Below are 12,505 nucleotides of genomic sequence, written 5' to 3'. Positions count from 1 at the left end.
ACGACAAGAAATAGTTAGGGGTGGAAAAGAGAGAACAACTTAATGTGTACACACATGTGCACTACGGCGCTGGACAACATTTCCGAACCCAACATTGTTCCCGTACTCTTGTTTTTTTTTGTCTTCTTTTCTCGTCTCCAACACATTAAAGACTCGAGGGAATGCAGTAGACTCGGATCCAGTAATCTAATTGTTAAATTATTTCGACTGCAATACAGCAACTGTAATTACAATTTTATTTATTTATATTTTTTTATTTTGCAAAATGTCCGAATTATGAAAGATAAAAGTGAAACATAATGTGTAAGTTATGTGTAGGCGAGATACATCTGCATACACAGTCTAGTTAAGGAGACAGATCACCGAAGTTAAGCAACGATGACCTTGGCCAGTACCAGATGGATTACCATTTAGGACTTCCAGGTGCTATATATGCTTTCCGCTGATCTCGGCATTGTTTCCAGTCGTCCTGGACAACTGCTTTCCATTGGACTCAAGCAGTGTAAATTCAGGAGCGGTGTGGTTCGAAATTGCGTAACCTTTACCGCCCAATTACACGCGCAGCTGTCCCTACAGGCGATGTCCTTTGTCGTTCGAGAGTGAACGGAAGCATCGAATACGTATGTTAGTTTGTGTAGCGAGACAGCACTACTGTCCAAGAAAAAGTAAGACGCCTCCTTCTCTACCCTAGTCTGTGGGAGACCCTTGAGCAGGGTCTGGGATCTACTTATCTGCCCGATCAGCATAACATCAGATCATGGAAAGTATAAGACCGATGTAATACAGAAGCAAACAGAAAAAAAATTGTTCAAGTTCATTATTCTGAGTAGAAGATACCTTTGGGTCCAATGGTCAGGACAATCACTTAGTTTGGGCACTGATCGGACAGAAAGAAACTGCAACCTACTGGATTTACAGCTGCAAAGAAAGCTTGGGCAAAACATCAACTTCTTTATTCGACAAACAGCGTGATTAGGTTTGGAGATCAGAACACCACGCTTGTCAAGGATTACCATGATAGGCAGGTGGTACCTGATCGTCATCTAACTACTCTCCAGCCAAGAAGCAATGGGTAATGGGAAGGATTGTAGGTAAAAAAAAAGCAGAGGACAACACCAAGAAACATACATTTGCAGTCTGAACACCAGGATAACATCAAAAGTGATGAGCAACAATGAATTAATGAATGTCCTGAGGGATAAAGATGGATGTAGAGCCATAGCCGCCGATGCCTGCACCTGGCAGGACACCACTTTAATGAATGAATATATAATCACTCAATTAGTTTTATCTTTCTAATTTTTTTTCTTGTTTCTTACTCGCATACGCTTTAAAAAAAAGTCAAGTACGATTTTTTTAGGATCAAACACTTTCTAAGAAGGAAAATTCCCGAAATTTCGTTTTAAAAATATAAATCTGGCAATCCTATTTTGGCAAGGTTCTGAGTCTGAGCTTTACTCCTGATCTAAGATGAAACAAGTACATCCAATCCGTTGGCAAGAGTTCTGGAAAAATGGTGGGATCTTTCTACCGCTCCAGTAGATATCTCACTGCTGATGCAATTCACTACCTATATACAAGTCAGATACCTCCAAGGATGAAGTATTGCTGCCACGCCTGGGCAGGAGCTGCTAGAAGCTGTTTATCCTGCCTTAACAAACATCAAAATAGACGTCCTATGGATGATTCCCTATTCTCTTCCTTGCAACCTCTTTCCCACCGAAGAGGCGTTACGAGCTTGTTTCTGCTTTATCATTATTTTCATGGCAAGTGCTCGTCTGAGTTTCCAATCTATGTTTCCCTTTATCTGACTTTAAAAAAAACACCTGTCTGCAAAAGTATTATGTTTTCATCGTTCTCTAAACAGAAAACTTCATTTTGAACGAACCCCTGTCAAATCAAAGAGCCTACTGTTGATTTTATATGTCTAGATATAATGTGATAATGGTTTGAATTGAATTTTAAAATGGAAAAGTAAAGTATCATGCTGCAGCTGTACTTTATACAGAAATATTCCTTTAGAATGCGCCTCTATTATATCGAGGAACCTACTGTTTATTTTATATTTCTGAATTTTCGGCTTGTGCGTTAATAAGACTTCTCAAATGAACCTGTGATGTTAGGCTATATACGGTGTTAACATGGGTCAGAATCATCAGATTATTTCAATTAAGGATTATCAATTCTTGTCCAAGACACTTTGATGCAAACACACTCTGAGAAAACTACAAGGCACATTTAATACTTTTTTGAGAAATTTCATAAAAGTAGGTTCAGCCGTTTTCGAGTTTATAAGGAAAGAACGTCGTACACACACAGAAAAAACATAGACAACGATCCTTTTATATAATAGTAGCGTTTTAACATTAGCATACACACGGAACTTCTGGCTATAAGTGAAGCTCGATGGTAGGCATCGCCTTAAAATATGACTTATTAAGCGATGAATACCGTGTTTTATTTCGACGGTTATGACGACAAAAGCAAGATAACCTTTATCTCACAGAAAAATATGATATCGATTTTATGTCATACATGTTTTCCATATGAAAAGAACTCCTTTGCGCAGAATATTCACTCGTAAACTATTCGCTAATTGAACGACTTCGATCCCCAATATGCGCTTGTTTATTATGGCCGGGTGCCCGAATATAAATATCTTTTATATATATATATATATATATATATATATATATATATATATATATATATATATATATATAGATATATATATATATATATATATATATCTTTTATATATATATATATGTATATATATATATAGAGAGAGAGAGAGAGAAAGATAGAGAGAGAAAGAGAGAGAGAGAAAGAGAGAGCAAAGGAGATTGATATACAGTATTAATGATAACTCGTCTTCTGTCCTTATGATGTCAATAAATAAAATCTTTCTTTCGTCGCTGAATTGGCACAGCTTCTTTCTAAATTGATTGGTTAATCTGTTTGTTCTTGAATATATGCATGTGCTTGTTTATGAGGGCCCGGTCTATTGATAATTGAATCTATCATTATAAAAATATCCCCAGCAATTTCGATGTGATATTGATTCTCGTCTTAAAGACAGTCGAGGCCCAGCGTACATATTGCGTACATATTGCGTACATATTGCGTACATATTGCGTACATATTGCGCAATGAAGTGTTCATTTTAAATAAATGCATTGATTATATTAGTTTGCACTTCTGTCAACCTTGAAGCCATGACGTGACTCGGACATATCTGAATCCAGAGGACGCAAGGCTTTAAAAGTAGAGGAGAACCAGTGTTTCTTGGCAGTGTACTTTCCCCTGGATTAATTTTTCACAGAAATTTTTAACATTGTTTTTTCATTGTATTGTGCTCATATATTAGGAGGAGAAAATGTGCAAATATAGAGTGTTTCATAAAGTTCCCCTGAGCTGATACATCAATAAATTTCTGAGTGATTGTTGTAATTGAACTATGTTTGTTTTTGAAAAGCTTCGGGCTATATTTGCTTGTTCCCCATAATTCAATCCTTAATATCGAACACTCTATATATTTTTGTCGGTCATTAATATGCACCTTTCATACGGCGTGAAAAATTGTCAATACATTTGACGCAGTCGTTTCTAGTAACTGGTGTACTCTTTAGTTCGGTACCGGCTTCCTGGTCTAAACTCCAGCAAGCAATCATATAATTGTTTTTTTTGTTCTGTTTAGAAAACTCAATCAAGTTCTGCAAAACCAAAAAAACGAAAACAACATTTTCTTTTACAAAACTCCACAACCAAACCCTAGTATTAAATACTTTAAGATATAAAAACTTGAAGCATGAAACAGTTTACAAAAATGACAGGATTTGACAGGAAATAAATATATTGCAATACAAAACACTTAAAGTATAAACAGTTTACCAAAGTGTCTGGATCTTGCATCGAAACAAAAAAGTTGATGCCATACAAAAAAAGAATCAAACTATTTTGCGTTTCGGATTTTTTTTTAGATGAGGATTGGTTTTCGAATCATTTGGCTTCTTCGGATTACTGTTCTCATATTGAAAATCATCCTCATATCATTTCGGTCGATGTTATCTCCGACGTTAATCAGGAGTATTTTGTTGAACTCTCGAATGTTTCTGTAAAACTCGAGAATTTAGACGAAATTTCGAACGGAAAACTTTATATAATTCATGCGGGTAGCATGATTTCGTTTCATCAGGTATTGCGTTGGAATTTCCGAATTCAACAGAAATATTCCCGAGTTGAACAAGATACAGGTAATGAAGTTAGGGATGACATCGACTTACCGTTTTTAAAATCACTCTCAATCTCCAAGTAGATCAGCTGTCCGAAAAAATCTAAATAATACGAACAAACGTTTTTAGTTCGGAAATAATATGGCCATTGTTTATATAGGTATATTGTTAAGATGACACCAGAGATAAGTAGGATGATAAAGGTTCGTTTGATGGTCATCCCATTCAAGATGACAAACTATTATTAATTTGATGATAACTAAAACATACCCATATATCACCGAATAGCCATGAAAGGGAAACCATTGGATATTAATTAGTGTGCATTAGTGAACAATACAACCACTCGTTGCAATTTAAGTGTTTCAAATATAGTAGGACTTCAGAAATGGTTAAAAATATTGGTACGTGAGTGGATATTTTACTGGAAGTATCTAAACGTACTCTTGGCCTTTTTTTTACACAAGAATCATCACTTATCAAGACCCGGAATCCACTCGAGGATAAGGATTAATCGATATACATCAGTCAATTTGATTTTAACATAGTAAACATAAGTAGTGGGAATTTTCTAAATTGGATTACTTAGGGGGACAGTTCATCAAGAACTTTTTTACGTTGGATTTTAAGACAATCAGATTTGAGTCAGCTGGAAAGCAGGCAATTGGAAGAGAGTACCACAGGCGTGCAGTTCTAAGAAAAAAAGCTGTGTTCATGGAATCTAGGTTTAAGCACACTTAAAGAGTGTGGGAAATTATTGATAGTAATTTTGGCTAGACGAGTGTTTCTTGTAAAAGTTTTGCGAAGGGGGGCAATACGTTGAAGCTCGGCCGAGCACTTCCCATGAAAATAACGATAAAGCAGAAATAGACTCACAACGTCTCTTCTGTGGGAAAAAATGTTGCAAGGAAGAGAAAAAGACATCCCCCACTAAGCTACGAAGTCTATTTTGAACTCTCTTAAGGCAGTATGAGCTTGCCCGGAACATGGCTTCAACCAGCGGGTTATATCGAGCTTTAATATTTCATGGTAAAATCCACTTTATATATTTTTGATTTACATTTTTGATAGATAATGTTTAGTTAACAAAAGTTTCCTATTTTTTAAAAAATAAATTATGTATTTTGGGCGGTCCTTTAATGGTTTTTAAAAAGTTTTAAAAAAGTAAAGTTTTTTATTTTAATATTTTCAAGTAATATTTTCGTTCAAAATTTTTTTCATCCAAGAAAATCGCAAGGAAAATGTTTAAATTGTTCAATTGTTATAACTTATTTTCTTTTTTGTCAAATAAATTGCAAGAATGACAATTCTGTATACATCCAGCCACAGTTGTCGCTCTTTGTAATGATGGATCTAACGCCACGTGTAAAGTAATTCTCTTTAGTATCCCGTTTAATTTTTATTTTTACAAAAAACAAAACAACTACATTTTTAGGCGTCTCTAGTTGTTTGCCTAACATTGATAAATTCATAGTGCTGTTAATCTCCATGCATTGCATCTAACACCTAGTTTCTTGTTTTGCTCTTCCAATATTTAGCCGAAAGTCGTCTGCTCGTTTTCGCGCATTGTAATTGGTGTTTCACATTAGATTACAGGCTAACCCGGGCGGTTGACGTCATGTTCCGGCCAAAGACAAGCAGACACTTAGACTCGCCCGGGTTAAAATCTGCACAAGTATGAAAATGTTATCAACGAATTTATGTGTGGTTTATTGTTTATGGGAACACCTTTGATTTCCGAAATGAATTAGAGGAGTTGTTTAGGGATTGGCCAATCCCCAGATTTCATCCAATGTTCATTTTAGATCACGAATCTACATACTGAGATGCAGAATAGTTTAGCAATTGCAAAGCATCATAGTCGTAATTTCCTTAATAATACAAAAGAATATTCATGCGACATGTCGATTAAATATGAACACTTCATGAATGAAACTGCTATTGTTAACTTAGACGAGATACTGCAACAATCAACCGATTGGTTAGAGGTACTTAAGAAACAAAACCGACTTCTACATCTAGTGGCCTATGCCCGTTTACTCCTGTCCAATACTTCTTTCTCACAGAAGATATTTTGTTAGTCTTGTTACACGTTGATATTGTTTTCATAACAATTGTACGACTTCAATGTATGTTTTCATTCAGTAAAATATTTGTAATAGAAACTCGTCTGCATACAATAATTGTCAATAATATTATCTCTCTACCTAAAGTAAACGTAAAGTTGCTGTCTTAGAACTGCTCGTTTGTGGAATGCAGTATTTCGAGCCTTATTCCCAGTGGAGTGTAAAATGGTAGTTATCAAATTCAATGTAAACAAAGTATTGTTTGAATGTAATCTACAATAATCAAATTCTCTCTAATCTCAACCACCAATAGTCATCATCAGGGTACGGTATAATCACGTGGACACACCGGTTCCCGCTGGATCACCAAAGTTAAGCAACGTTGAACCTGGTCAGTACTAAATGGGTAACCATTTCGGACTTATAGGTGCTGTATGTGGTCTCCGCTTGTCTCGGCATTGTTTCCAATCGTCCTGGACTTCTCCTTGCCACTGGACTCAAGCAATGCCGATTCAGGAGAGGTGTGGGGTTGGGATTGCGCAACCCTTGCCTCACAATTACAGGCGCGACTGCCTCTGCAGGGTGTATCCTTTGTCTTTCGAGACTGAACGGAGGCATCGATCGAGTCATCATCACGGTGTTGTTTCAACCTCCATCCGACATTCATTTAACAATTATCGTAAAGTTGATTTGCTCTTTGATTAGTTGTCAGACATTAATAAAACAGAGATACGTAAATGATAATATACTAAAGCTCGACGGACAAAGACTCTTATAAATGTCTATAACGTACCTTTAACTTTATTGTGATAAATCTACAACATAGACATTTATTCAAATTTATGGACGTATCATAAAATGCTATTTTCCTTAAGCGAGGCAACTCAACTCCCGACCAACACATCAAGGTTCTTGTAATAAAAACATAGACGTTTGTTACAATGATATTTTGAGAAGACTTACAAAGCAATCAGAAAACAAAATCAAATGATCATCTCCAAAGTTACATGGGCATATGTTTAAATGATATTTTGGCTTCAGCCTAAGAATGTAAATACGAGCAGATGTTAAAAAAAAACTAATAAAATTTGTGGACTTGTCGAACCAGTATTAACAACCATGATTGCAAAAGGTCTATCATTGGTCACAGTTGTAAAATATAACAGCTAATCTATACTTACTCGATGGCGGCGTATGCTTTTTTGACCTCCTCTATTGTTATACATTATATGACGTCTTAGTATCGATTTTTTCTGCCATTTCAAAAGCGGGACTTAAATTTACACAAACGCTGTAAGTTTTCTTCTAATGGCGTAGGTCTTATCGCTTTTCCGGAAGCACCGATTTGTTAATATGTGTATATGTAAGAAAAGATGCCCCTGAAACCAACAAAGTCCAAACAATATCAAAGAAACATAACAAAGTTTTGTGTTTTACATTTCAGATAAAATATATTCTCCTATTTACAAGTAACTTCAATGATAAGATATGTCTAAGGGATGCAATAAATATAATTCAGCTCGAGACTTTCCCAAACCAAGCGGGATTTTTCGGCATGAACAGGAATCACATAATTTCAAGGTGGATGCTTCACAGCTACATTGACTGCTCTAACAGCATCAAATTTTAGCTTTTTGACCTCTTAGCAGCTATCTTTATAATTATAAAATCAAATCCAGTTTTTCACACAGGTCCAAATTCCTTATATCAAGTTTTAAGTTTGCAGACTAAATATTTACAAAGAAGTTTGATAAACACCTTTAGTCAGACATACATATAAACAACCTGTGGTATATATATATATATATATATATATATATATATATATATATATATATATATATATATATATATATATATATATAAAGACAGAGAGTATCAATGAGAGAGAATGAGATAAATTATTTGTTTATTCAACAATGATGATACACTAATTAGGGGTGTAGGATAAGTAAAGAAATTAATACCATGTTATTTCGAAGCCTAATGCTAAGTAACATATGGATTCGACGTCTAGCGATAGTTACATTAGGAGCGAATTAGGTGTGCGGTGAAAGGTAAAATAATGAAACTGTTTGGGAAGAAAGTGTTTTCTGTGATATAAGAGGTGGTGGGTTTAATGTATGTGTGCATATGCACGTCTAAACTTACGTGAAGAATCTTGGATAAGTGATTGAAAGAGGATGTTTATTTAATTATCTATATATTAATACGATAGCGTGTGTGTTCTTTTGTGTGTCACGCTTTTCAGCAGATTTCATTGATTGAGATATAAGAATACATACGCTATCGTATTAATATATACTGGATGGACCTATGGAAATTCCACAGCGACATCTTTCATATGAAATATATTGCTGTTGGGCATTCTGCGGGCGTTCAGCGTGAATAGAGACACCATCATATTATTCTAGCCCTTTTGTAAAAACTGTATCGACCCCCTTACTAAAATAATAACTTTGATATATAGTCTTGCTGATTTTTACAAAACAAACTTTTCATAATTCTTGGATATGTTACTAATTTCAACAATCATTTTTCATAATTTTAACCCACATTATCGCCCTACCTTTACTAAAATAATAACTTTGATATATTGCCTGGGCTGATTATTTCATTAAAAAAACACCAATCAATAAAATCAAATTTTATCATTTTTCATATTTTTTGAATATGTTACTAATTTCGACTGTCATTTTTCATAAGCGTAAACAATATTATCGCTCCCCCTTTACAAAAACCATAGCTTACACACATTGCCTGCGGTGATTATTTCATTAAAACACACCTATCAATTAAAACACATTTCATCATTTTTCATAATTCTTCGATATGTTACTAATTTAGACAATCACTTTTTCATAATTTGGAACCGCATTACAAAAATGATAACTTTGATATATTGTCTAGGCTGATTATTTTATTGCAACCACACGAATGAATTAACTCAAATTTCATAATTTTTCATAATTCTTGGATATGTTACTAATGTCGACAATCTTTTTCATAATTTTAAACAATATAATCGCCCCCCACTTTACTAAAATAATAACTTTGATATATTGCCTGAACTGATCATTTCATTACAAACACACGAATACATTAACTCGCATTTCATCAATAATTATTGGATATGTTACTAATTTTGACAATCACTTTTTCATCATTCGAACCCACTTTATCACTTCCCCCTTAATAAAGAAATAACTTTGACATATTTTCTCGGCTGATTTTAGTATTACAAACAGACCAATCAACTAACTCACATTTTATCATCTTTAATAATTCTTCAATGTGTTACTAATTTCGAATATCGTTTTTCATAACTGAAACACACATTATCTCTTCCCTTTTAGTAACATAATAACTTTGATATATTGTCTCGACTGATTTTAGCATTAAACACACACCAGTCAATTAGCTCACATTTTATCATTTTTCATAATTCTTGAATATGTTACTAATTTTTACAATTATTTTTCATATTTAGAACTAATCTTCTCGCTTTCCCCATAGTAAAATAATAACTTTGATATATTGTCTCGGCTGATTTTAGCATTAAAAACACACCAATCAATTAACTCAAATTTCATCATTTTTTATAATTCTTGGATATGTTACTAATTTCAACAATCATTTTTTTTATATTTTCACCCACATTATTGTCCCCCTCCTAAATAAAAAATTAACTTTGATATATTGTCTAGGCTAATTATTTCATTACAAATAAATCTCTCTTATTAACTCACATTTCATCAATTTTTCATAATTCTTGGATATGTTAATACCTTTGACAAACTTTTTTTTAATAATTTAAACCCACATTATCGCCTTCATCCTTACTAAAATAATAACTTTACCCCATTCTCTTTATATATTATTGTCAATAATTATTGTCAATTTTAATTAAAATGAATATCGTTTCCGAAACGATCGTACACTCAAGTTGATTTTGGTTGTTTTTCCTTTTGAAACTGATTGATAATTCACAATTATTATTTTTGTTTACTCAATATTAATATAACTCTAGGATACATATACCTATTGAGCTTATTATATATCTACAGTACTATAGGCAATTTTTAAAAGTATTGATACATTTATTAATACATTAAAAAAGACTCTGCTCCAGGTTTAATTCCCTCTATTATATATATATATATATATATATATATATATATATATATATATATAATATATTTATGTGTGTATATATATATTTATGTCTTTATATGTATATATATATATATATACACATGTATGTATAATAAATTAATCTACATAGAACTCTATATAGTATAATATAATAATCTAAAACTATATAAATCTAACTTTCTTTCTGCGTGTGTGTTCGTTCCTCATAGATTCCGAAACTGCTGAACAGATTGTCTTTAAAAATTACAGAACTCTGGTGTATAAGTCTGTGAGTGGGCTTAGTAAATTTTTGTCGCACAATACCGCCGATAATTACTGATAATCGATAATGAAAACCAGTTTTTTTAATTTGTCTTTCATTGGTAAAGCTATTTTTTCGTATCGTCGCTTACTAACAATGATCGAACAACAACCGTGCAAATTCTACTGTGAGTAAGTTAATAGCGTATTTTTTGGTTGTTTGTTTTTCTGCATGACGTTGGTGGGTAGGTTCACACTCCGCACGTAAATTTCTTATTTTTTTTCCATAACTGCACAAAATTTTATAAAACTTTGAAATTTTCGTGTTTTCTTTCTTTTTTTTTTTTTTTGCATGACATGGTCTGTAGGTTCAAAGCCCACACCTAAATTCCTTAATGTTTTTTTTTTATCAACTGAAAAGAAGTTTGTCTCTCTCTTGTGTTCTCATATATTAAAGACAATTTGTCGGTGTGAGTTCGTTCCCTATAGACTCACAAAATGACTGAGCCGATTTAAAAAAAAATTCACACACACGTACCTTATGTCTCATGTGTGTGTTTTTAAATAGGTTTTCTATCGGAATACCTCTGATAAGTATCAAATATCGATAGTTGAAGAAATCTTATTAAACACTTTTATGCAATCTACCAACATAATTGCATTCAATATTGTTTAATACCACACAAGCAGAATAGGTCGACCTACAAAATCAACAGTAGGTTCCTAGATAAGACAGAGGCGCGTAGAAAATGAATGTTTCTGTTTAGAGTATAATTGGACGATTGTAGATGCCTTTTGCATTTTAAACTTAATTCAAGTGATTAAATAAAAGTAAAAATAATTTCATAAAATCAACAGAAGGTTCTCTACATTACAATGTAGACTACAATGAATCATAGACTAAGTCACTAGGAGGAGGTATGAGAAGCTTCCTCCCAGTGCACAGCGGTGAGTTCCTGACTAGAACAGGCAGTTGATTTGATTGACGAATGAGCAATTTCATCGATTTTATGGGTAAGTCTATCAATTTAAGTAGTAGATCATCCGGAATTGCCCGATCACAAAATACACTTTAATATATTATTTTAATTGATGCTAATTACGTATTAATTATTATAGAACAAATTTTCTCTTGATTATTATAGTTTTCATGATATATATTGGAGATTATACAAGTTATAAATAAAATATTACTTTGGTGCCATCCGCTAGAATCGAAAGCAAAATATATTGCGATTCAGTCTTAGTCTTTACCGTTTGGGCCATCTTCAGATGGATTACAGCTAGTAAGATATGAAACGACTTTAACCTATGAATGTATATTTGCGTATGCGTAGCAGAGTACATTAACTCCTATAGCTCCTGACACACACACCCACACACACACACACACCCACACACACACACATATATATATATATATATATATATATATATATATATATATATATATATATATATATATATATACTGCCAATCTAACCCTGACAAGCTGACGGACCGTTATACAGATCATCTTTTTAGAACTGCTTTGGCGCATTTTAAAGATGGATCAACTGCGAGATACGTCTTAATATATAATGATTTAATAATGTCAATATGAAGTTCCATTTTACTGATTCCGATTTTTACGATAGCAGAAATAAAAAAAAGGTTATAAAATATTAAGAAACTCTATTAATGAGAAATTTGAAATTATAAACTGACCTAATTAATATTTCCTTCGTCTTTTGTTCCCATGAGATGCCCTTAAGTTTATTTCATTAGCTCAGTTCTTTCGCGGAACGCATCCTACACTGGAAGCACAGT

The sequence above is a fragment of the Euprymna scolopes genome, chromosome 6 (genome assembly GCF_053919585.1).
Source record: "Euprymna scolopes isolate OS-2025 chromosome 6, ASM5391958v1, whole genome shotgun sequence".
NCBI lineage: Eukaryota > Metazoa > Mollusca > Cephalopoda > Sepiida > Sepiolidae > Euprymna > Euprymna scolopes.
This window is presented reverse-complemented; position numbering follows the sequence as displayed.